Source organism: Canis aureus, chromosome 2 (genome assembly GCF_053574225.1).
Source record: "Canis aureus isolate CA01 chromosome 2, VMU_Caureus_v.1.0, whole genome shotgun sequence".
NCBI classification, from domain to species: domain Eukaryota; kingdom Metazoa; phylum Chordata; class Mammalia; order Carnivora; family Canidae; genus Canis; species Canis aureus.
Genome location: NC_135612.1, coordinates 43,527,777 through 43,554,091, shown reverse-complemented (window position 1 = coordinate 43,554,091; position 26,315 = coordinate 43,527,777). Strand labels below are relative to the sequence as shown.

Sequence of the window (26,315 nt, the reverse complement as noted above, 5' to 3'; positions counted from 1 at the left end):
CCCTCATCCTAACAGATGTTAACCAAATAAGCCCAATCTGAGGCTTTAATGAACAAAACCAGACACATTTACTTTACCCAAGAGAACAAAAAATAAATATAATGTATACAGTGGGCCACTTGGGTTAACTTGCGGTGACTGGAGCTTTGACCTGTGGCTGTGATTAGTTTCAACTTTCCCCAGTATTTGTAATTAGCATACCGAAGGCTGAGATAGTTGAGCACAATCCCACCCTTGGATTCCTTCCATTCACTTTCTTTTTCCTTAATATCATTTGAAGAGGCAATTTCCACTTCTGAGATACTTTTCATTGCTTCTATTGAAATGGGAAGCATGGCTTTTTAAGATTCTAAATCAATAACGATTAGCAACTAAGTGTGCAGCTTGCTCTGAGTCAAGAAAATATGTAGTTTTCAGCTCTGTCGGCTAGCTCTGGATGAACGTAGTTCACATCACCTCCATCATCTGTGCCTCAGGGTTCCTTCCGGTGACATTGGCCATGTGGAAGGGAGAGGCCCCTCAGGAGTTCAGACCGGCTCCCAGGGCCCCCAACCAAGCCCTCACATTCTCCTGAACAACAGGTGGCAGTAAAGAGACACATTCTGCAGAAGCTAATTAGAGGTTTCTGTTTCAGGAGGGGGTGTGCAAATGCTGCTTAAAAGAAAGGATTGAATGGTAAAAAAACACAACCTGATTCAAATTTATGTGCACACGCTGTTCTGTTTCTACATATGTCGCACCTAGCCCAGAGACGCTCCCCCTGCCACCTCCTTTTCTTATTTAAAGAACTCACCTTGTGATAGAAATAGTTCCCTTGCAGTGGAGACCTCCGTTTTTTTTGCAATTCACAGACCTCCAAACACCGACGCAGCCCTCCCCCCACACACCACACATCTAAGAGAGCTTGAGCTTGTCAAAAGCACAGATTCCAAAGCAGCAAAGCCAAGGGGTGCTTTGTGAGAAAGCTGCCATATTATGGGAACATTTGGTTTCTGAACTGCCTTAAAATGGTGACCTTTTTTCTATTGCCAAATAAACATTCTGCAAGCTGCACTGGTGTAGAACAAAAGTATCATCTGATAGTTGATCAAAGAGTTGTCTTTCAGATCCTTTCATCATTTTGACCAGAAAAAAGGCATTTGTTTGAATTCTGAGCAGAAACCGGTCCACTTCGCTTTGAATGCACATCCCACTTAAAAATCTTTTAGGCGAGCACAGCACAAAGCTTTCCTCTGAAGAGAGAGAAAGAGAAAGAGAGAGACACTTAATAAAACACCAAGTCCCAGGGACTCTACATGACTAATTTTTGTATTAAAAAAAATACTGAAGACGTCTGTTCCAATGGGAACTGTCCCCAACTATTAGTAATTGCAAACATTAGTCATAACGACATGGAAAATACAATCTGTAAGCTCATCTAGTACATTTTGCCCAAAAATACAACCTATGGAACTCAGCACCACCCATTTTGTTGCAGTGTGCCACCCAGTGACGCAGTCCAATTTTTCAGGGCATTCTGCCAAATTTGATGCGTCACGTTCTCTGGGCAGCTCACTGGCACCAGCACCCCCCATACCCAGCCGGACCGCACAACTGACTTCTCTTTCCTACATCCATTCTATTTTGCCCATGATCTCCTGGATATGTGCTACTTCTGATACTAGGGATTCCAAGTTATCAGGAAAGAAAAGGAAATCTTTGAAATTTAGGGTGAAATCGGACATGTGCATATTTAATAATTCAGTCTGCTACTCCACACACACTCCTGTGTCTTGGTTGCCAGAAAGTAGAGGTGACTCTTTCTCATTGATTAGTGCGAGATCTATCAAGCTCACAGAGAATGCACATTTTGAAGCTTTCCCAACATTAATTGTGGTCTAGTGCCTCGCTTCTAAAAGTGACTGCCTTGAAGGTCCCAGCCTAAGGAGGTCCAGAGCCAGAGCCAGAAATCTAGGACTCACCTTTGATTCTTCTCTTTGCCTTCCCTCCATCGTCTCCACCCAGATAATGACCAATGATTCTTGCCTCAATCTTCGAAATATACCACTCGCTATACTCACTATGTACCTCCTCCTCATCCTCCTGACTTACTGAGGCAACAGTTCCTCCAGAAATTTTATTTTTCTTTCCTCTCCTGCACTTCAATTAAATCCCACATCAGAGTACTTCCATCATCTGATGTGCCCACCTCTATCATAACAAAGTCACGATTTATTAGAATTGCCTAGTTACATGCTCGTCTTCCCAAAGACTGTGAGCTCCTTCAAGAATCGAACTGTATTATTTTCTCTCTTCTCAATCTGTGCCTAACCAAGGGGTTTGGCAGATGGATGGAAGAATGGACACATGGTTGGATGGACAGTTAGGAGCACTCCCAAAAACAAAACCCTGGCTTCCCCCTTGCCCAGTAGAGTTGCCAAGGACACCAGCCCATATCACATCTGTCAGGAGGATGTTCCTCTCAGCCACATTGCTTGGGCTGTTCTTGAAAACAAATTCTTTTTAATGAACATTTTGTTTATGTTCAAAGACAATCTCTGAACACCAAACCTTGAAGAAAGCCTTAAGGAAACAACTCCAAGTCATGAAAGACTTGTCTTCAAGGCTGAACCATATTGAAATTCCAAACAGAAAGGCTGCTTGCTATACCATTCCCTTCTCGTTAAGGCAACAAATGTAGCTCTGCTATAGCTCATATAGCCTGGCTTGAATTCTTCTAGGTGAAACATGCTTGTCTGCACAATTAGAGGCACTTGATCTACTGAGATTAATGGCTATTTTTGGATATGAATCTTAAAGGAGTGACAGATGTCAAAACTTTCACTAGCCACAACCCTCCATACCTGATCATACTATCGTGTGCTCTTAAAAATACCAGTAATCATTCGAGGTAATTGCCTTACATGGGATCCAGATAGAGTTGCCAGATAAAGCACAGGATAGCCAGTTAAACCCGTTTCAGATAAAGAGTAATAATTTTAGGCAAATATGTTTCAGGCAATGTTTGGGACATACTTACACTAAGAAATTACTCATTGTTGATCCAAAAATCAAATTTCACCGGGCGACCTGCCTTTTTATTTACTAAATTTGGCAACTCTAATTCAATGGTGCAAAGCCAGGTGTCTCATCTGAGATTCCTATGAGAGAAGATCTTTCATTGAGAGTTAAAAAAAAATCTATCATTTGGCGTAGCCCTGCTATGTGAAAAATAACTGTTCTTCATGCTCTGCCCATGCTGGCCACCCCTGAGGGAAGCTGTAGCCCTTCCAGCCCTCCCAGCACCCTTTCAAAGCCAGCTTGAGCTCATGAAGCCAGAACATGTGTGCCAATGGATTCCCTGGATTCTCTCAAAACCATCATCTGAGAATTAGTAAAAATGAAAATCATGACACCGGTCCTACACCCAGTCACCCCAATGGAGAAACCTCAGGGGAATGAAGGCATTGTCCAGGAAAATCTTTCCTGTAATCATCTCAGGTCTGGTGACAGCAGTTCCTGCAATCACATAGCAGTTTCTAGACATCCTACAGGCTGATTTTCCTCTCTTTGGCTCCAGGTACAAATGTACAGGGTCTAGACCAGGGAAAGGCAAAAGAGACTAGGGAACAGAGTATAAGGGGGCAAGGAGTCCTGGAGCAGTGCCAGTGGAGAGTTGGCATCTGAGAGTGCTGCTTCCCTCTCCATAGCCCTGGTCCTGCAATTAGGGGTTATCAGGTTTTCCCCCTCAACCTGAAATGATTTGGGGGACAAGAATTTAACATTTCTTCCTTCCTTCCTTCCTTCCTTCCTTCCTTCCTTCCTTCCTTCCTTTCTTCCTTCTTTCCTTCTTTTTTTCTTAGAGAGGGAGAGTAGGTGAGGAGGGGTTAAGGGGGGCAGAAGAAGAAGGAGAGACAGTCTCACATCTCAAGCAGGCTCCACACCCAGCCCGTAACCCAACACAGAGCTTAAGCTCATGACCCTGAGGTCATGACCTGAGTCAAAATCAAGAGTCAGATGCTTAACAGGCTGAACCAACCAGGCCCCCGAAGAGTTTTAACACTTCTAATAGTCACATAGTAGTCATGACTAAGTGGGAAGACCCAGGCTTTGAGGAAAGAGATTGCAATCTTTAGCAAATGCAGAACACAACCCCTCACCTACAAAGAAGTATGTAACAATGGTGCAAGGATCTTCATACATGAGCTTGCCCCCCGCCATGAGCTCAGTGATGAAGCAGGCATTCATTTCCTAGGACTGCTATACAGAGTATCACACTGGGGGCAGGGGGTGTTGCGGGGAGTCTTAAACAATAGAAATTTAACGTCTCATGATTCTGGAGGCTGAGAGGCTGAGATCAAGATGTCAGCAGTGCCAGTTCCTTCTAGTGGCTGTGAGGGAAGGATGTGCTCCAGGCCTCTCTCTTCACTTCTGGTGGGCTCCTGGCAATTTGTAGTCTCCCTTGGCTTGCTGTATTGTCACTCTCCTTTCTGCCTCCATCCTCATACGGTGTTCCTCCCAGGGGAGCTGTCTCTCCAACTCTCCTCTTTTTATAATGCTGATCCTATTGGATTAGGGCCCACCCTGAGGAGCTCATTATATCCCTACTACCTCTGGAAAACTCTATTTCCAAATAGGTCACCTCCAGAGTTTGTGGTAGTTAGGACTTGAACAGATGAATGGGGTGGGGGGAGGTCACAATTCAACCCGTAGTGGAGCACCTCTGCACTGACTGGTCAGGGGCATACCTGTGGACTCACAGGGCCTCTTGGACAGGTGACCATTCCCCAAGCTTCATTCTTGTCTGTGCCTATCTTTCTATCCACTCCCCGTAGACACCCTGCATGCCTCTCTCCACAGAGGCACAACTCCTGGGCAGCCTAGAACATAGTAGCCCACCTTGACTCGGCTACCCACACCACCAAATCTCATTGGATCAGTCCCTAGGGCACTCGCCTCCTCCCTCAGTAACCTGCAACACCAGAACTAAATAAACTTCAAGGACTCTTCCTGCCCTGGATTTTTGTTTTTCTGCTTGTCTCTCACTACAAGCATCATTTCCTGGGCAAGGGGAGCTAAAGCACAATCACATCTCAGATCCCAGAGGGATTCTTTCTCATACAAGCAAAGAGCCAAAGGTCACAGGGGAGGGTTGTGGAAATCTGGGCACACCCACGATTGCACTGAGCCTCTCAAGGAGACTCAGGACAGCTGGTGAGGAACCAGGCAGTGGTCTGTAAGGGCCAGCTGGAGTTCCTCCCAGCCATGCAACATGCAGCATCTAAAGCAGGAGAAGCGACATTTTATGAGCATCTCAGGAGGGCAGGACAAAATGTGAAGGAGAAGGGGGAGGCAGTAAAGAGGAGAGGGGAAGAAAAAGAAAAAGTGCTGTTGTCCTAGAAGGAAAGAGCTAGGGGTGAGTTTGAGACCTGGTTCTTTCTGGAAAGGCTGTGTGACCTTGGAAAAAATACTTAACCTTTCTGAATCTCTCTTTCCCCATTTATGAAGTGGGTTAATGATAGCTGCCTCAGAGGCCGGTTGGAACATTAAATATAAAATAGCCCACATATACTCTGGTTTCCTTCAGATCCTATAAATCCTTCACCCTTTAAAATACCCCACAACCTGGCACACCTATTCCAAGAGAAGTAAGTTCTCAGTGTCAGTATCCCCCTTCCCCCGGCTTCCCCAAAGGCCTTTTAAAATGAGACTCCATCCCACCAGAGATGTCCAGGAGGGCCCCGGGAGGCACAGTGCAAAGGACAGAGGGCGACAGGCTTGCATTTTAGCGCAGCTCTGGCTGCTGTCCATGGTCGTCATGCTCTCGGAGCCGCAGGCTACAGCGAGGGCTCGGAATCAAGGAGCCAGACGCCTGTAGGGGCCCTTTCCAGAAGGCTCAGAAAGTATGCAAGATGAAAGCCAAGGATGCTGAGAAGAGCTCTCCGGTTTTTGGCAAAAGATGTCCAGGGCGCCGGGGGATTTCATGCGCGGGGAGGCGGCGGGCGCTGAGCGAGCCCTGCACGGAGCCCGGCCGACGCTAGGTGGCGCCGCGCAGCCAGGCAGCCTGAGGCCGGGCCGGCGCGCTTCCCGCAGGAACTTTCTGCCTCCCTGGGCTCTTTCTGCCCTGGGCTCTTTCCGCCTTCTCATTTTTATTTGCTGAGCAAAACCCCCCGGCATTTAAAAAAAAAAAAAATTGTGACACTCAACACCTAACAGATGTACAGGCAAAACTTGAACACAAGACTCTGATGGACTTAGCAGTTTTTCCTTAAAGTGAGATTTGAGGAACTGGTCACCAGGGAACCCAAAGACATGAGATTGCTCTAAATTTTGTGGCTCTTGCCTGTGGGTAAAGTCTGAGCTGAACAATTAACATTTATGAAGTGCTAATGTAGAAAGATGGGGAAAAAAGGAACTAGCTAAAAAATCATGGCACTTTCTAGTGAAATTAAACATAGCCCACCCTGTGACCTAGGAATTCCCCTGGTAGGGAGGAGCGCCGATGTCCACAAAACGTGGGTGAGCGAGAATGCTCAGAGCCACATTCATGTAGCCCAAAGCTGGAAATAATCCAAATGTCTATGAGCAGCAGAATGGATAAACAAATTGTCATATATTCATAGCCCGGAATCACTCACAGCAATCAAAAGGGATGATCTGCTGATAACGTGCTACAGCATGGCTTTATGTGGAGTGAAAGGAGCCAGATACCAAACACTAAATGCTCTACGATTCCATTTATATGAAGCTCTAGAACAAACCAGCTTTCCTACTGTGATAAAAAGTGGATCAACGGTTGCCTCTGGGGTGCCAATCACTTGGAGGGGGGCACAGTGGATGTTTCTGAGATGATGAAAATGTTCTAGTTCTTAATTTGAGCAGTGGCTACACGTATGCACATACGTTCACATATTCACGGATTATAGACTTGGATAAAATTTGTGCATTTTACGTAGGAAATTATACTTATGTTCAAAGGAAGGAGAAAAGGAGATAGAATAATACCTCTGTGCCTGCACATCCTGTGTTGCTTTCTACCATTTCTAAATTGTCCACTTCAGGAAAAATTTGCCTTGGCCCTTGGAAACGGCAAGGGGGACAGGTAGAGAGATAGGCGTTTGGGTCGGTTGGCTGGGTAGCTCTGGGCAAGTGGCCCAACCTCTCTGATCTTTCTTGGCTGAGAAATACTTAACCAGTGGGGATATAGTCAGGCCAAGTGATGAAGGATGGAAAGTGTGCCTCCTTTATATGAATATGTGGTAGAGCCAGTACCATTCAGTGATGGGAAGGTTTCACACCATCCTGACTCTTGATTCTTATATCCATTTTAGGATTTGTCTCATCACGGGGTTTTTTTTTCCCCTCTAATATGAAGAATATGGCCTATTTCTGGCATCTGTCCCTCCCATCCAATTTTTCATTGTGTTTTGAATAATTTAGCTAAAGACTTCATTAGGTTTTTTTTTAAGTGCTCATGTTTCCAATTAATGAATTGTCCAAATCCTCATCACACGACTTCCATTTCACTCATTAGAACCCTAATTGTCAAGCAGCTGAAATGATTCTTATTGTTTATTCTAATTGCTGTTAGGAAGAAGTGCCAGAATTATATGTGATTTATTAGCCACATAAAAATAATGAGGGACAAATAAAATTATTTTCCCTGCAGTTATTCTCAAGGTACAAGAAAGGGCATGTCTAAGCAAGGCCACTCTGGGAATCCCCAGAAAGAAAAGAAGCCTGTCTCTGGGTATTTCAACTGGCTATTTTAACCACAGAGTTGCTTCTTTTCCACCCCCTTCAGGTGCTTGGGAACTTCAGAGATTGCTTCCTGTTGCTGCCAATGAAACACAAACTTGAATGTATCTGGTGTTGGTCATTATGCCTCCATGTCAATGGGACCCACCCTTGCTACTCCTTTCCAGTGTCAGGTATAGGGGAGATGGGGACACTGTATTCAGGCGCCAAGGGTCTGGAGCCTGGAGCTCATGATCAAGGACTTCCAAGGGGTAGTGGTGTGCAGTGTGTGCACTGAACAAGATACCTAACAAGGGGCAAGTGGGCGCCTAGGCCAAAACCACAGGCTCTAAGCGAGGTATAGGGAGGATGCGTTTTCCTTGTGCCTAACGCTTACACCCAGAGGGATCATCTATTTGTAATTTGCACAAGTAACTGTTGAGGCTAACAATGGCCCTAGATTTGGGTTTCTGGAAGATTGTTTTGCTATTATGATCAGCACACGTACTTTGCATGCCTATCATGAAGAGTGCAAAGAGGAAGTGGATGTCCCCGCATCTCCCACAGAGAATTCACCTTCTAACCAAGGAGCACACCATAATGCCTGGAAGCTGGTCCTTCCCACCCTACCCTCTTCACTTAGCCCACAGTTCCCTCATCTATAAAATGGGAATAACGTAGGTCCCTACCTTCAAATGTTGCTACAAAGATTAAACAAAAAACACACCCGTGCATTTGTTCAATGCCTCTGTGGTTTTCCACTTTGCTGAGAAATCGATGGCACAACTCTGCTTCATGTACATTAGTAGCAGAAAGAGAGAGAGACACACAGAAGTCTTGTGGTACCCAGATATGAGGGATTTGTCTTCTACATTTTCTGTTCCCCACCTTCATTTTCAAATAAGTATCTGTTGTCTTCATAACCCGGGCAATTTAACATCATTTAAAAAACCAAGCCGGTTTGGTTATGCCAGCCAAAAGAAACAAAAACAAAAACAAACTACCTGCTTCTGCCCTTCCTGCCTTGGCCTCAAGATGGTCTCAGAGCATGGGGTGCAAGGCTAAAGCTGGGGCTCTGTTCCATGCAGGCTCCTTGCAAAGATAAGAAGACAGTGAGGAAAGCAGAGCCATCCATATCAAGTCCTGCAGGTTTTTATTGATTAGCAGCAAATCCAACTAGATACATTCTGTTTGCTTTGTGCACTTTATTTTTAGGCTCCCCCCACCCTAAGCAGGCAAGCAGAAGAGATGGCACAGGCCCTAATTTACAAATGAAGAAAATGATTCAGAAAGGTAAGTGACAGGGCACCTGCGTGGCTCAGTTGGTTAAGCATCTGATTCTTGGTTTTGGCTCAGATCATGATCTCATGGGTCATGAGACTGAGCCCCCCTTGGAGGCTGCACACTCAGGGGAGAGTATGCTTAAAGATTCTCTCCTCCCCCATCCCAATACATCAATAAATTTTTTTAAAAAGGAAGAGAAGGGAAAAGTGATGAGAACAGCCAGCTAGCTTGTTCATTACAGAGCAAAGCCTAGAACCCTAACTTTGACTCCAAGTCCAGGAATCTCTTTGCCACACTTACCTGCTTCCATGTGCTGGATCCAGAGCAAAGAGCAGCTCAAGGAATCAGATGTCACCATGTCATGTACAGGTGAGTCATGCTCGTCGTTCTAAGAGAGATGGTTTCTATTGACTGGGTAGGATAACATTTGTTATCTTAACTATTCAATTCTTTTACCCTCTATGTCCAGTGCTGTCTCCTCTTTTGGTTGGAGTGAGGCACATTCACTCTTTCATAAACATCTACTGGGAACCCAAATAGGTAGACCTTGAGATACTCTAATGGCAAAGCAGAAGGTACTGGTTGTTTGAAAATACCCATTCCCATCTTCTCTCCCAGGAATAGAACCCCAGATTTAGTTGGGGTGACATTATACCCAGGTAAAGACAAATTCGCAACTGACCTTGTAGCTAGGTATCACCATGTAATGAAGTTCTGACTAATGAGACGGAAGCAGACATTATTAGGAAGGATTATGAAAAAACTCTTTCAAGGAGAGACATGTGTGCAGACTTTCTTTGTCCTTCTCTTCTTCTTTTTTCCTGTCTGGATCGTGGCTGTAATGGCAAGAGCTCCGCCAGCCATATTGGGCCATGAGGTGCCCTCAAGTATGAGAGACAAGGACTAAGGATGCGGAAGCAATAGAGGGAACACGGTTCTCCAGTGGGCATGTGGAACCCCCACACCAGCTCTGAGATACTTTTCTCAGGGCTGTGATATGTGAGACAAAATACCCTTTTATCTTATTCTGTTTGTCTCTGTTACTAACAGTCAGATAAAATTTCTAGTTGATAGAGCACACGAGACCAAAATACCCCTCACTTTAGGGGCTCATCAGCCGGAAAGTAAGCAATGTGACAAGTGCAGGACAGGGAACCATAGGAGCCATAAATCCAGGGAACTTGGAAAATGCAGGGAGATTTCTCTGGAGAAGTAAAATCTAAAGTCAAGACTAAGGATGGGTTGGATTTAGCCACACAGAGAAGGGAGAGAAGACTATTCCAGAAGAGGAAAGAGCATGCACAAAAATCCACGGGCAGGACAGAGAGCATAACCTGTCCTGTTAATGAATTAGAACCTAAGAACAAGAGTTGTAGTAACTACAGAAGGCTTTTATTTTATTTTTTTTTAATTTTAATTTTTATTTATTTATGATAGTCACAGAGAGAGAGAGAGGGAGGCAGAGACACAGGCAGAGGGAGAAGCAGGCTCCATGCACCGGGAGCCCGATGTGGGATTCGATCCCGGGTCTCCAGGATCGCGCCCTGGGCCAAAGGCAGCGCCAAACCGCTGAGCCACCCAGGGATCCCCAGAAGGCTTTTAAGTAAAAAAATTTTCACGTAGAAAAATTCCCCGGACTGCTGTGCCAAGTAAGGGTCTGAAAGGGTAGGTTTGAAAGGAGAAGAGCAGTTGGAGGCCGGTGCAGGAGTCCGGGGGAGATCCTGTGGCAGCTGGGGCCAGGCAGGGTGCTGCTGGATATTGAGCGTTATGAGGCAGATAGAATTGGCAGTGGGTAGAAGGTAAGGTAGCAGGAAGCGCCAAGGGCAGGGCCCCGTGGACTGGCTTGAAGCCATCTGGGGACAAGAGAATGAGCTCAGTCTGGGTCATCTTGTGTCCAACACCAATGCAGGAAAAAAGTTATTCCATAGCAATAGATTGTTCCCTAACCTCACTTGTGGGCATGTCAAGGCAGCCCCAACCCAGCTGCCCCTTCTTACTGAAAATAGATAAGAAAGCCTTCGTTTTGGCTGAGAAAGCCTTTTTAATATTTTTTTAATTTTATTGTTTTTAAAGACTTTTTTTTATTTGAGAGAGAGAGAGAGCACGAGGGGGGAAGAGGGGCAGAGAGAAAGGGAGAAGCAGACTCCCTGCTGAGCAGGGGCCCTGATGCAGGGCTCTATCCCAGGACCCCGGGATCATGACCTGAGCCGAAAGCAGATGCTTCACCAACTGAGACCCCTGGGCGCCCCAAGAAAGCCTTTTTTAAAGCACGAAGGTACCATGTTATATCTGAGGTAGTAACTTGATGAAAATATTTGCAGGGTTTTGTGTGAACGTAAAACATAGCAAGTAGGTTTTCATACAGAAAGGGACATGCAAATTACCTTGTGGAAAAAATGATTCCAGAGTGGATTCCGAAAGAATCCAAATTCTACATTTCTCTTAAAGCAATGCAGTCCATCTCAACTCTCAGGAACAATTTGGGGAAAAGTTCTGAGATTCAGTACAGGGAATATGCTGAACACCAAGAAAAAAAAAAAAAGGTTCTAGAAATAAGGAGAAACCTGTCTCACTGCCAGGAGAGCTGTCTGTCACTGAATTCCAGGGGCAGTTCTGCTACCCAATGGGAGAAGTAACCGGGGAATGGAAATGCACCTGCAGTTAAAGTGGCTGCCATAAGGGGGCAGTCTAGCACGATTCCTGCAAAAGTCAGGGATGCCCGAGGCAGAGAGGTATAAATTATCCCTGAGGCTTCCAAAGGACCACTCAACTCACAATCCCACCTAGTGAGAGCTCTCACTTTGGAAATAATGGAGAATGCGAGGTTGAAGATAAATCCTTAAAAACAGTGATTGCAGTATAACATGCAAGAAAGGAAAATGAGAAACAATCTAAACATCCAGTGTTGAAGGAACCGCCAAGTTCCTTATGAGATACCTAAAATAGTACCCATGCTTCATCGAAAATGATAATGAACAAAATTATCGTGTTTAGTTCTGAATTCGGACAAAATGCTGTGTATGGGCATTACATTTATTTAAATAAACAATTAAAACTAAATTACTCTGGGAAATAGGAGTAGAAAAGCTATCAACCTTGATAATATAAAATATGAAGATGTAATAATCAACAACCAGGACATGCAGGGCAGGAACAAGAGGTGTAATACAAGGAAGAAAATATAAGTGTGAATTAGAAAGGAAAAAGTCAACCAACTAGGAAGTTTTAAACAATATCTTTAATTATTCATGGATGTTTTTAAAAGCAGAATATCAGAGGAAAAAAATGTGCTTGTCTAGATTCATGGCACTAAAAACTTCCATAATGAAATAAGTAACAAAGGATTACTTAAGAATCCAATTTCAAAAGTTAAGAAAAACAATAATAGGGACGCCTGGGTGGCTCAGTGGTTGAGTGTCTGCCTTTGGCCTAGGTCATGATCCCAGGGTCCTGGGATCAAGTCCCCCATCATGCTCACCTCAGGGAACCTGCTTCTCCCTCTGCCTCTCTCTGTGTCTCTCAAGAATAAATAATAAAATCTTAAAAAAAAAAAAAGAAAACAACAATAAAATATATCCACAAAATAGAGGAGGATAATAAAGGTAAGAACTGAAAGGAAAGAAATACCAGAAAAGAAGGAAATAAAGCATTTTCTAGAAATACAAGGTACAAAACTGACCCCAGAAGAGGGAGAAAACATAAAGCAATACAAGTGAAAAACAGCACCAAAAAAGAAACAGAAAATGACTGTAGCATTTATGAATAGAATTGTATCCCCACAATAGAAAACTCTGAAATATGTTAAAGAATAAGGGTCTTTTGAATAAGCTATGAAAAAAAAAAAAACACTTTTTTTTTAAAGGAGAAAAAGTAAGGTGCAGAGTAGCAGGTATGGTATGACCTCCTTAGTGCAAAATTCAGACTCAGATGGACACACAGTATCATGTGTTTCTGCAATTAAGGATCCATTATCATTGGGGCAGTGTGGTAAAAACCACCATGGAGACTCTGGAGCCATCTCTCTGGATTTGTATCCCAGGTCCACCACTGTGTGAGTGTCAACAGTTTCCTTAGCATCTCTGTCCCTCAGTCTCCTTCTCAGTAAAATGGTAACCATATAGCCTAACTCACAGATCTATGGGGATTAAACAGGTTAATTCATACAAACTGCTTTAGAACAATGTCTAACAGTTTTATGATAAATGCTCGCCAAATGTTAGTTATGGTAATTATTGTTTTTAAGATTTTATTTATTTACTCATGAGAGACACAGAGAGAGAGGCAGAGACAGGGACAGAGGGAGAAGCAGGCTCCCTGAGGGGAGCCCGATGTGGGATTCGATCCTGGGATGACAACCTGAGCCAAAGGTAGACGCTCAACTACTGAGCCACACAGATGCCCCCCAACTTTTCTTTTTTCAATTAAAGATTGGTCTTGAAAAATAAGCTTTCTCTATCAGTACACAAAAATCTACCTTATTTATTAATAGTTGCAACATGTTCATGTTCGTGGCAACATTTATGTAATGGTTTCCTTATTGATGGACATTTAGTTTGTTCTCAGATTTTCACTCTTGCCATCAGTACTACAACACACAACTTTCTGCACCCCTGTCTGTGCCCATGAATAGTTTTTTTTTCTTCTTCAGCATACTTTTTAAAAATGTTGTTGCATTGCTTTCATAATACAAAATAATTTTTAAGCCAATAAAATTAAGGATAAGAGAAACATTAGCTTGCTTTCCAATGGAAACCCAAGAATTCTACAGTATAATTTATACCTTAAAGCAACAGCACCCAAGTGAGTATCAGGACACCTAAAAGTGAATAATAAAGCACAAAAAAAAAAAAAATAAAAGGCCACACAAACAAAGCAATAATTATTTTTCTCAGGAGCTTGTAGGAAGTACAAACATAAATCTGTAGTTTAGCCAAATGCAAGGATGTCCCAGCGTTAATTGTTCATTGGGATGGTTGGGGACAAACTGCACGTAATAGAAACATCACGAACATTGACGCAGCTGCCAATGGCGGGCAATTGGACTCAATGAATTGAGAGCCAGCCAGCTGCGATCCATCTTAGCCCTCACTACTATTATTACCAACCAATGACAAACCTTTGCAAAATTCTTCCCCCATAATTTATCATCTTGTCTCCTTTCTAATAGGAGACAGTTTCATGGGAAAAGCCCCAGGAATCAATTGAATTTATTTTATTTATTTTTTATGAGTTTATTATTTTAGATTTAAAAAGGGAAATACTATTTTTTCTACCCCTCATTTTTTTCTTTCTCTGAGTTTGCATATAGGCCACCAAGAGCCCTGTGTCATTTATCATACCCAAGACCAGATGAAGTGAAGGAAATCTCTAGAGAAGGGGGGCTGGGGGGGGAGGGGGTTGGATCTGCAGATCTCCTGCCGCAGGGAAATGTTCTAGTGAGCTCTCCTGTGAGTGAAGCCCAGAGAAGGGGAGGCTGAGGTTCGTCCTAGTAAATATCAGAACAGAATGTGTTATTTTGTTTAATGCAACCCCCACCTCAGCCTCTACTGAAGAGACAGACTTACGGAAAGAAAAGAAATCAATGTGGCCACTCTTGGTTAAAACTGTCACACTTACAGAAGAAGAAAATAAAATGAATGTTTTCTATGTAACACTGTGGTTTCAGGTTAAATATTTCAATATTCATATTTGGGGGAGAAAAAAAATACAAGCACACAGCCCAACACACAAATTTTTGGGCTTTACAGAGGCCACTTAAGGAAGCAGTAAGGCCAAAGGGGAAAAGGTAGACTACATCTCAGATACGTCTTCATGTGAGTCTTCAGGTGGGTCTGAAAAAGAAATCATTTATCTGGCAGATCAATTTTAAAACCACATTTTAACATGTGACCCCTTTATCTCAATCCCACTGTGATACCACAGCTCATGTCAGCCATCCAAATTTCTTTCTGCCTTCAAAGTCCTGGCTCCGGCACCTCTCTGCACAACATGATTAAATAACACTCTTCCTTCCTTGTGCCCCACACTCCTCTCAGTCTGACTTTTTTTTAAAAAATTTTTATTTATTTGAGAGAAAGTGAGAGAGAGAACGTGAGGAGGGTGAGGGGCAGAAGGAGAAGCAGACTCCCCACTGAGCAGGGAGCCCGATGAGGGACTCAATCCCAGGACCCTGAGATCATGACCTGAGCTGAAGGCAGACGCTTCACTGACTGAGCCACCCAGGTGCCCCCTCACTCTGACTTAAGTTTCTTAATTTTTAAAAATTTCTTAAAATGCTGGTGACTATTTTTCCTGTGCCAAGGCCTTACGAGGAAGAGTTCTTGCCGGAGCACAGTCTAACTACAAGCACTTAGTGTGTTGTCTGCCATTGGAGGGTGACTAACTTGAAACCTTTTCCAACCTGCTTTCCTTTGCCAGTTTCTACAAGAGGCTATAAAACTTCACCACCGCCACCACACCCAACCACCTCTGCTACACTTAGGAACCACCATGTGAGTCAGTTCTAAGAGATATAAGGGAAGTGTGTTGGTCTCTGCAGAACCCTATGCTTGCCTCCCCAGAACACAGAGATGAAGCCTGGCTGAGTGGCCGCCATTTTGCAACCAAGAAGGAAATGCCCAGAGAAGTTTGGAGATTAGACTCCTTGTCAAGTTGCTGAGTCAGTGGCTTCAGCTGCCTACTTCTAGGCTTCTTACACTAAAAGGGAAACAAGCTCCATACTTACATTTCTTTAAGCCAGATTTCTCTCAATCACAGTTAAATGCAATCTCTAGAGTAGATGTTACAGGCAGCAATGATGATAGCCTAGCTTCAAAGGGTTTATGATATCTTTAAAAAGGCAGGTACCTAACCACTTAGCTGAAATACTGAGCAGAATATGAAAAGCACTAAATTGAAATTAATAGAAGTCCACAACATGGAAAACAGAAAGAGAAAATTTGTGTTTTACCAGCAGGACTTAGGAGACTTTGAAAGAAAAAAATGGAGAAGACAGGGGAGCCTGGTTTTGCAAAATGAAGAGGATTTTTCCAGATCAAGGAGGGCTGGAAACCACCCCCCATCCCCATACACACGTCAAGGACCCAGCATGAAGAAAGGATGGTGGTTTGAGACAACCTGGTTAGTTGAAGAACAATCTTAGGTGGATGGAGAACTGGGCTATGTTGAATGACAATGGTGTTGTCCTCCCTCTGTTTGATCTTCATACATTACAAAACATTTCCTGCAGCCCTAGCTTCTCCTAAACCACTTCCCACTTTTTTTTTCCTTCCTATAATCAGTATTAGTCCCCATCCCATTTTTCTTTACTGTAAGTAGCAAAGTACAAATCATTGACTATTACCCTACAAAGAGAGAGAAAAAAAGTTTCCAACAATTGCTAATATTAAAATTTAATGATTCCTTTTACATGAGTGGTCTCACCCAACAGTGATATTTTCCCACCTAGAAGACATTAGGCAATTTCTGGAGACATTTGTGGTCCTCACCACTGGGGGAGTGGAGTTCTACTGGGGTATAGGGGGCAGAGGCCAGGGATGCTGCTCAACATCCTACAATGCACAGGACAGCCTCCCAACACAGGATTATCCATCTGGAAGTGTTAATAATGCCAACGTTGAGAAACTTTGCTTTTATGTTATTTGATCGTGATGGGAGGTGCCCATATGTGTCTTTATATCACCAAATGAGTTCATCGGGGGAAATGGGTAGGTGGCAGCAGCATCCTGAGAAAAGACTGGTGGTCACTGTGGGATGAGCCATCTTCTAATTAATTTCTGAACCAAACTACATTGACTAAAACAGTATAATAACACCATTTAATACTTTTAGACTCCCTCATACATGGAAATCCATCTAACAAGATTCTTGGTAATAGGGACACCAGCGTCTGACTCTTGATTTCAGCTCAGGTCTTGACCTCAGAGATCGAGCCATGCTGAGTGTAGAGCTGGCCTAATATTTTCTCTCCCTCTCCCTCTGCACCTCCACCACTCGCACATGCTCTCTTTCTCTAAAATAAAATAAATATATAAAAAAAAGATTCTTGGTAACGATGTTTGTTTAAGCAATTCATGAAGAAACAAAAACGCATCACACAGGATTCAAAATTCATTTCTTTTATAAAGTTTTCCGGGAACAAGGTGATAGAAGGTGGCTCTGGTTTATTAGCTTTTCAAATCTGTAAGCCCCTGCATGCAACAAAAACGACAAATTCTTACAATAGTTACAAATAGTTTCATTCAGAAGGAACTCCATACCAAAAATACTAGTGTCTTACCACAGTAGTCTTCTTAGAAAAACTTTTTTAAAAATCATATTGAACTACAATGAATGCAGCCTTTGTTAAGAACCGTGCTTAGATCACAGATGGGATATTGAGAACTGTGCTAAATCACAGATGGTATATTTTTTCCTATATTTCACAAAACAGGCCATTTCTACCACTTTTTTTTTTCTTTTACATTTTGCTCTTGGTAATCCTGTAGATTGAACAACAACAACAAAAAAGACTAAAAAGAAACGTGGAAACATTTACTTTTAGTGCTGTTTATAATCTTACTCTTTAGCGGATGGAAACATCACTGAATATTCTGTGTAATTTACTTTAAAAAAAAACTTAGAGTGTAATTCATTTTAGGTGAGCAATTTGTTTTATGAGCCGTGTATGTTTATTTGGGGTTGCGCTGTTTTTTTATTGAGTGCAATAAAGACACTTCTTATCAATTGATTTGTTGTATCAGCAATGGGCTTCTTTCCAGACTAAAATATGGCAGCTTTTCCGAGGACATTACCCAGTGTATAATTTCACCACAGATATGAATCTGGGTTCATTAGGGCCCACTTGCACTGCCTGTTATGACCTAATTTCTAGGATTCCTGCTTGATGGTGGCATTATCTTTCCCTGCACACGATGTATAACATGGTTGTCAAATGGGTTCTCTCTCTTTGATGGTTCATCATATACCCAACTTTGAATTGTGCCAACTTTTATATCAGCTGATAAAATCAGAAGTTCAAAAGTTCACTTCTGATCCCATGTGACATGGAAACTTCAAATACTATGAAGCTTACACCTTTTATAAATAATTCATTGCAGGGCTGAAACTGGAGTTCTCGGGTTACTATTTTGATGGTGTTAAAAAAAATTTGTTAGGTAATTCCTAACCCAAATGTGGATTTGTAGTTTTCAGCTGTGCAGTAATCAAGCCCTGTGTCTTCTATCATGCCTGGGTGTGATGAATACTGGACTTCTGGTCTCTACTGACTGACCAAGATACCCAGACCATGGGGCATCTTGCAAGGCCTGATATTAATGCTCTCATGTCACAATGGGATCACAGTTATTTGAGCATTTCCAGAGCGAGAAAATCATACGTTGAGTATTAAATCATGGTCAATGCAGATTTCTCAAAAGAGGATATCACAATGTCCTGGGGAACATTTCGTTTGCACTTTAGAAATGCCATGCGTGAGGCACAACAGAAGTGATATACAGCCACAGAAAGTGGAACGGTGAGATTTAACAGCTGTGCAAACGGCCTCAAGAACGTAAAATCAAGAGGCTGTGTCTTCAGAAAAGTATTTCTTTCAAATCCCCAAATATCACATCTGGTTGCATCAAGTTGTCATTATGACATAGTATTTAAGATGATTTAATGGGTTATTGCAGGATAAGAATCTTGGAGTTTATTTAACTACTGTGCATTAAGAGAATGTAGCTGTTTAAATGATGTTCTGACAAAGCAGATAAAAAGCTGTTCTTGATGTTGAATGACTATTATATACTTTTTTTTTACTGTAGTCAGTATAAATATAGATATTCAAACGTAAACAGAATATATAAAAGACAAGGGCGAAAGTGGAGCTCTGTGACAGAAACTTAAAGCGAGCAGCACGTACCAAATGCAGAAAACTATTCACCGTTGAAAATTTATGAGGCATGTGGACTATGTGTATGAATATGGAAATGTCACAGTACAAAGGTATCATGTATCTGCCGTCCCTTGTTAACAAATCCCCTCACCGGGCCTCTGCCAGCTAATAGGTCAGTCCCCAGCATTGGTGGCAATGTATCTTGGTTTCGGAATGGTTCCTCCTGGCTTTGACCCCACCCCACACCCTCATACCTTCCACCTCCCACATTGGCATGAACCTCTCCCCATTTTTCTTCAGATGTACATATAATTTTTATTTTCTTTTATTTCTTAAAGCTTTTATTTATTTTAGAAAGAGAGACCTCACAGGGCAGGTGGGTGTGGAGAGGAGAAGACGGGGAGGCAGGGAAGGGGAAAGGAGAGAATCTCAGGCAGACTCTGCACTGAGCATGGAGCCTGATGTGGGGCTCGATCCCATGACCCTGAGATCATGACCTGAGCCAAAACCAAGAGTCAGATGGTTAACCAACTGAGCCAGCCAGGCACCCCGGTACACATCATTTTTAATAGAAAACTGGGGTCCTATGTACCTAGAAAATTTTCAGACAACTTATGGGGGCCCAAAGCAAAATCCAACATCCCAACTTCCCAATCCATAGCTCAATTACATCATCACATTCCTGCTGCCACTTGGGCAACTGTCCCAATGGACATCAACACAACATGTGGTTTCCAACCTGGTTAGTGCACAAAAGTCTTTCTGTTCACCTTACTATCCCTACAGTAAATATGTTTTGCCTTCCTATCCTAATGTGCTAAGAACTCCTAATGGGGGGAATTAAATAAACAAACGGTTAAATAAACCGTTATGAGGAAGGGCAGACTCTCAGCAGATTTCAATGACTATTTAACAGCATCTTAAACAAAAGAGAAGTTTAGTCTGGGGCTAGTCCACAGGACCTACTTGGTAATAACCTCAAGGGACATGAGCTCTTCCAGTTGACTCTGCTTTGTCACCACTCCTCAGGGTAAGTCCACATGCCAGCAGCAGAATGTGGAAAGAGACAGGAGAAGGAGCACAGAGCTGGCACCAACCGCCCCCTGAGAACAGTTCCCAGAAACTGCCACTCAACACTGCAGCTTCCATCCAATTGGCCAAAACTCATGCTCCATGGCCACATCCTGCTGCAAAGAATAGAACAGAATATCCCATTTTGATTTTGAGGAACCATGTGCCCAAGCAAAACCCTACCATTATGAACAAGACAATGGAAAGACAAAGTTGCTGTTGGCAGTGAAATGTGCATTTGTCCGTGGACTTGTAATCATTAAGACTGTTCTTTCCTACTCATTGTTTCTTTCATAGGCCACACACTCTAGCATTAAAAATAGCACCTACATTTTATCTCTTGAGCCAACTCTAATTAATAGCTTAATCCAATTAATGACTGCCTGATTTGTTACCAACTCTGGTTAATGACTTCACGAGGAGGAGTCTGAAACAGTGTGGCCTTCCGGACAGAGTTCTGTTATCCACTGGTGATGCCTGCAATGTGTACAAGAAGAGAAAGTGGGGACGAAGATGCTTCTTTTCTATTCCTGTTTGATCACTCTCACTTGGCATTCACTTTCAAATTAATGTAATGTTTCCATAAGCTCAGCAGCACGTGATTCACTAATGCTCCTAACACTTCTATGTCACATTACCCAAAGCAGTTTATGCATACAGGTATGATTTCCATACTAACAGCTTTCTTATGACATAAAAAGAAAAGATATATTTAATATCCCAATTTGGAGATGAAGAGGGTAAGTATTAAGTAGAACAATGGGCTTCCACTAAGGTCACCTAATAATAAACAGAAGATCCAGAATTTGAAATTAGTTCTTTCAGAAACAATAAGATGTTCTTTTCACACAATACTACTCCAAAAAATTATAGAGAGAGAGAAAAAGAGGGAGATGAATAATTGTTCTCTGGATAAACTGTCTTGGATCAGAGTGGTTGTACGCTATCCACCAATGACTCACTCTTCAAATTTTGTAATCTTTCCTGCTAATAAATTCTCCATGGGACCTAGCAAACCCAGAGGAACATTCATTCAACAAAGCTAAAATTCGAACAGGAAGTCGACTGAAAGGAAATCTACTAGGAACTGGGCTATAGATACGAATAAAAAATTAGTTTCTGACTATAGTAACCATATAAACACGTAAACAAATTAATGAATCACAGTGTACTGAGAACAACAATGACAAGGACCCATGGTGGTACCCAAGAACCAACTGCCACCATACCACAGGTGTGAGTGGGCAGGGCGGGTGTCAGAGTGGCCTCACTCACGAAGAGATGGATGGATCCTGAAGGGTGGGTGGGTGATCACCAAGCATACTCAAGGGGTAGCCAGCCATGCTGAGAGGACAAATTCCAGGACCAGAACAGAATGGCAGTTTCAGAAAAACACTGGGCAGGGTTTGTGCATCATAGAGGCAAGTAAGAGGCAGGGTGTGCCTTGGAGTGTACGGAGTGAGGTAGGGGACAGCTGGGGAGGTAAACAGTAAGATGGCCATGAGAAGCATTCAGCCCATGGGTTTTATGTAGTAGTTCAGCCTGTAAGCACTGGGAAGCCACTAGAAGGTTTTCAGCAAGGGTGCAAAACCATCACACTGGCCTTTGAAAAAGATCACTATGGAACCCCGGGCTGGAGTTATCCACATCACAGGCAGTATAACCAGCAAGAAATGTGCCGAGCCAAAACCGAGAGTTCTTCCTCTGGGAACCATGCCTTTTAAAGGATTTAGGGAAGCTCTCCAATTATATGCCCCAAATATATGAAGGAGTCCATCTCTGAGGAAAAGTTCTGTACCTTTCCCCAGGTTCTCAATGAAACCCAGAACAAAAAGAACAAGAACATCCTAAAGTTGAAAACTATCTAGCCTAAAATCAGGTCACAAAAATGGGACAAAAAAAAATAGACAAAGAGAAACATAAGAGTTAAATAGGAATCACATATAAAACAAATAGGGTTTGAGATGCAGTATTTGCATTAAGTTTTAAAAAATGAGCAAAGGCCTTAACAATAGGCCAACTGTATTTGGATCATATTTTATACACACAAAGCTCAGGAACTCATGCATCTAGATGAGTCTTGCCATAGATTTTCCAAGATGGACCAGACCGCCTCACTGTCCCATCCTCCTGCATCTTCTCAAACTTCCAAGTGTTCCTCACATGTTGGACCATGTATCCCGAAAGTCGATTTGGAAAGGAAATTCCCTGTAAGTTCAAGAAGGCAGGAAGGTGACCAAAGAAGACATATAACAGCCTCTTCCAGAAGAGGAAAGACCTGAGAAGCACCAAATCTCAAAAGTTTAGCTACAAAAACTTCTAGAAGCAGAAAATGTAGCAGTTACCAGGCAACAAGGTAAATACAGAAAAAACATTCTAGATCATTTGTTCTTAACCTTTATGGTGGTTAGAGACCTATAACCCCCATAACCTTGAGAAGTTGCTGAACTCTGTAGACCTTCTCCCAAAACAATTCACACAGGTATCTTCTTACAAAATTGTGCCTACTATCCGGAGAGGTTCACAAAACCTCTCTAGTCCAAGACCCTCGACACCAACTTAAGAGCCCCTAGTCTCAATAATTCTCCCTTCCCTCAACAAAAATTCTGTTATAGTTTTCCATCTAAATTAGCTCCACTAATGTTTACATTATCTAGCTTTCATTGATCTGTTCACTCTGCAATTAATTTCACCTTTGCAGCAAGCATGCAACCTTCGTCAGCTGTAAAATCACAAAGTCTAACAAAGTCTAAAAGGAGACTGATTCTAATTTAAACTAAATTAAACTATCACCCAAATGGCATTCGAAATCCCAAATGGATTTATAAACCTAGGATAGGAAATATTGTTCTATGCTTAAACTTCATAAAAATGCCTTCCCCTCTCAGCAATGGTGTCTGTTCTTGCCACCAGGCATTTGAATTCTGGTCTATGTAGATAATATGCATACACACACATATAAAATATCCTATAAGTCTTCTCTATCTATATCTATCTATATATCCTTTAATATTTTCTCCACTATGAAGCAAATTATCAATTCTCAATATAAGTCCAAGCCCAGCGATCATCTTTATTTCTTAATGGATTAGGGAAAAGAATAATTTGAAGGGAAAAAATTACAGCAAATTCTATATTGTTTCTTCTTTTTTCCCACACTGCAGTCACTGAAAACCCTTGATTAGACCTCTAAAAAAGACCACACATTCAATAATTTGAAGCAAAAGGTTAATGGTGTTGTTACAACTAATATCCTTTTTAAAATCATTATCCTCTTGTTTTTTATGGCTATATTACCTTCACCTTTCTATGAACCCACTTTACCAGCTGTTTCCCTCTGTCATAAAGTTTGCTAAACATTATTGTAGGAATAGGAAAAATGCCATGTTTTATCAATCAAGCCTTAGGGAATTTGAGGCTTCTTATAACCACAAACTGTAAAGGGAGTTTATTGCAAGTTTCTGTTTTGATTTGTAAATTGTCCTTAAGTAAAATACATACCTGATGCCAAGGTATAGAATGTAAAAATGCAATACGGTGTACTACAGAAATCTGCATCATAAAGTTTGATAGGTTGACAAATGAGAAAGCTAAAGACTACTGACAAACATACACAGGCTTGCTTCCTTGATGCACCCTCACCCACAGCATCTTTCAACCTGCCAGCACCTGAATTCCCAGATCCTTGACCCCACACCAACCTAGCACCCCCAAAGAATACACGAAACATAGGACAGATGCTTTTAACTTACACAGAATTACATAGAAAGTCTCAACATGGTTCCAAATTGATACAATGAAGATATTAATCACGATGCAATAATATTAAAACTTATTGCAAAAGTCCTAAAATACCACCACATAATGGGGACTAAAAAACCCATTCCTAAATTACAAGGCTCATTAAATATTTATAACTAAATGATAGCAAATATCAAACTTGTAGGATACAGCTAAATGAATGCTTTGAGGAAATGCTGCAGCCTTAGGAAATATTTTATTTTATTTTATTTTTTAGTAGGGGAGATGGGGCAGGTGCAAAGGCAGAAGGAGAGAGAGAATCTTTAAGCAGGTTCTGCACCCAGCACAGAGCCGGACACAGGGCTAGGTCTAATGACCCTGGGATTATGACCTGAGCTGAAATCAAGAGTCAGCGCCACCCTGGTGCCCCTTAATAAACGTAATGAAAGGAATGCCTGGGTGGCTCAGCAGTTGAACAGCTGCCTTAGGCTCAGGGCATGATCCTAGAGTCCCAGGATGGAGTCCCACATCAGGCTCCCTGAAGGCAGCCCGCTTCTCCCTCTGTCTAGGTCTCTGCCTCTCTCTGTGTGTCTCTCATGAATAAATAGATAAAATCTTTAAAAAAAAAATAAGTATTTTAAAAGACTGAAAATAAGTGAACGAAATATCCAACCAAAGCAGATATTAAAGGAGGAGGAAAAACAAGTCCAAATAAGGTAGTGGAAAGGGTCTAGACAAAGAGTAAAACTGCTTTCTTTTAAAAAAAGAAGAACAACAACAACAACAAAATCAAGTACTAGTTCCTTGAAAAAGTGAGTATTATTTATAAATCTCTAGCAAGACTGATCAAGAGAAATGAGAAGCCACAAATTAGCATAACCAGAAATGGAAAGTAAACACCTAGAGATAATTTTTTTTTAATTTTAATTTTTTTATGCAATCTCTACTCCAGATGTGGGGCTTGAACTCACAACCCTTGAGATCAAGAGTTGCACGTTCTACCGAGTGAGCCAGCTGGGTGTACCCATGGCTATAGATAAGTTATTATGTTAATACTATAAATAATTTTTTTTTTTTACTATAAATAATTTTGTATCAATCCATTTGAAAATAATGATGAGGGGTGCTTGGGTGGCTCAGTCACTTGATCCTCTGCCTTTGGCTCAGGTCATGGTCCCACGGTCCTGGGATCAAGTCCTACTTGGGCTCTCAACTCAGTGGGGAGCCTGCTTCTCCCTCTTCCTCTGCCTGCTGCTCCTGCTTGTGCTCTCTCTCTGTCAAATAAATAAATAAATAAATAAATAAATAAATAAATAAATAAGAATAATGATAAAATGCCAAATTTCCCCAAAACATTTTAATCACCAAATGGCTCAAAAAACAAATACATTCTGAAAAAGCCAGCAGCCATTAAGTAAATCTGAATCAGCAGTCTAAAACCTCTCTCTCCTCAACCAATTTCACAAGATAATCTTTACTACACAGAGCCCAAACTCTCTATTTATTACAAACTTTTTTCAGAATAAAGAAATAGATAAAGTTCTTCAACTTTTTCTTTTTAATGTTATTATAACCCTATTCTCAAACCAGTCAAGGCCAGTGCAAAAGACAACTAAACGCCCAAATCACTTACAAGCATAAATGCAACTATAACAAAATAGTGTCGAGTCAAATCAATACTATATAAAACTAACACATCATTAATGAGTTGGATTTATATTACTAAGGCAAAGATATTTCAAAATATAAAGTCAATCAACCTAAAGAACAAAATGATATGATTATCTCAACAGATGCAGGAAAGTTGTAAATATAAACATTTATTTAATATCAAGATTTTGGCAAAGTGAGAAACTTTCTTAATCCAAAGATGATGTCATTTTTAGTATCGAACTTTCTAATGAATCCCCATAAAGTCAGGAAATAGTCAAGAGTTCCCAATTGGTATGCCTGAGTGGCTCAATGGTTGAGTGTCTGCCTTCGGCTCAGGTCATGATCCTGGAGTTCCAGGATCGAGTCCACATCCAGATCTCCATGGAGAGCCTGCTTCTCCCTCTGCCTGTGTCTCTGCCTCTCTCTCTGTCTCTCTCCTGGATAAATAAATAAAATCTTAAAAAAAAAAAAAGAGTTACCACTTATTGGCATCACTAGAAAAATAGTGATGAAAATACCATACTAGAATTCCACACTAGAAATCTTAGTCCATAAAATATACAAAAAAGAAGCAAAGGATTAAGATATATCTATAATAACAAAATGTTTTATTTATAAATAAAATGATTATGTGTATCAGCCCCTGGGCTAAATCAAGCCTATTATAATCCAAATCCAGCCACGCCCATTGGTCTACATATTGCCTATGACTGCTTTTGATCTACAATCGCAGAGTTATTAGTGATTGCATGACCCTCGAAGACAAGAATATTTGCCATCTGTCTTCTCCAAAAAAAGTCTGCACACCCTTGGTCTACAAAATAATAAATATGCAGTAGATCAAACAACCCATAAACTAGTAGAATAAAAAAAATAACAGTTTCTGGGCTGAAAATCAATGTATAGAAAATCAGTAGCATCTTTCTATGCCAGGATAATCTACTTGAGAGCTATATTCCAAAGAGAACAACTACTC

General features: G+C 41.7%; 1 long non-coding RNA gene across 22 annotated transcripts in view; it reads right to left on the bottom strand.

Moving 5' to 3' along the window:
* Positions 1–343: 343 nt before the first annotated feature.
* LOC144296887 (uncharacterized) overlaps positions 344–26,315 on the bottom strand; it is a 58,186-nt gene continuing 32,214 nt past the window's right edge. For 13 of the 22 annotated variants that reach the window (XR_013363815.1, XR_013363824.1, XR_013363841.1 and 10 more), the window contains one exon: positions 24,760–24,960. This is a non-coding gene — a long non-coding RNA (uncharacterized LOC144296887). The other 9 variants (XR_013363826.1, XR_013363825.1, XR_013363823.1 and 6 more) reach the window with 7 other exon arrangements.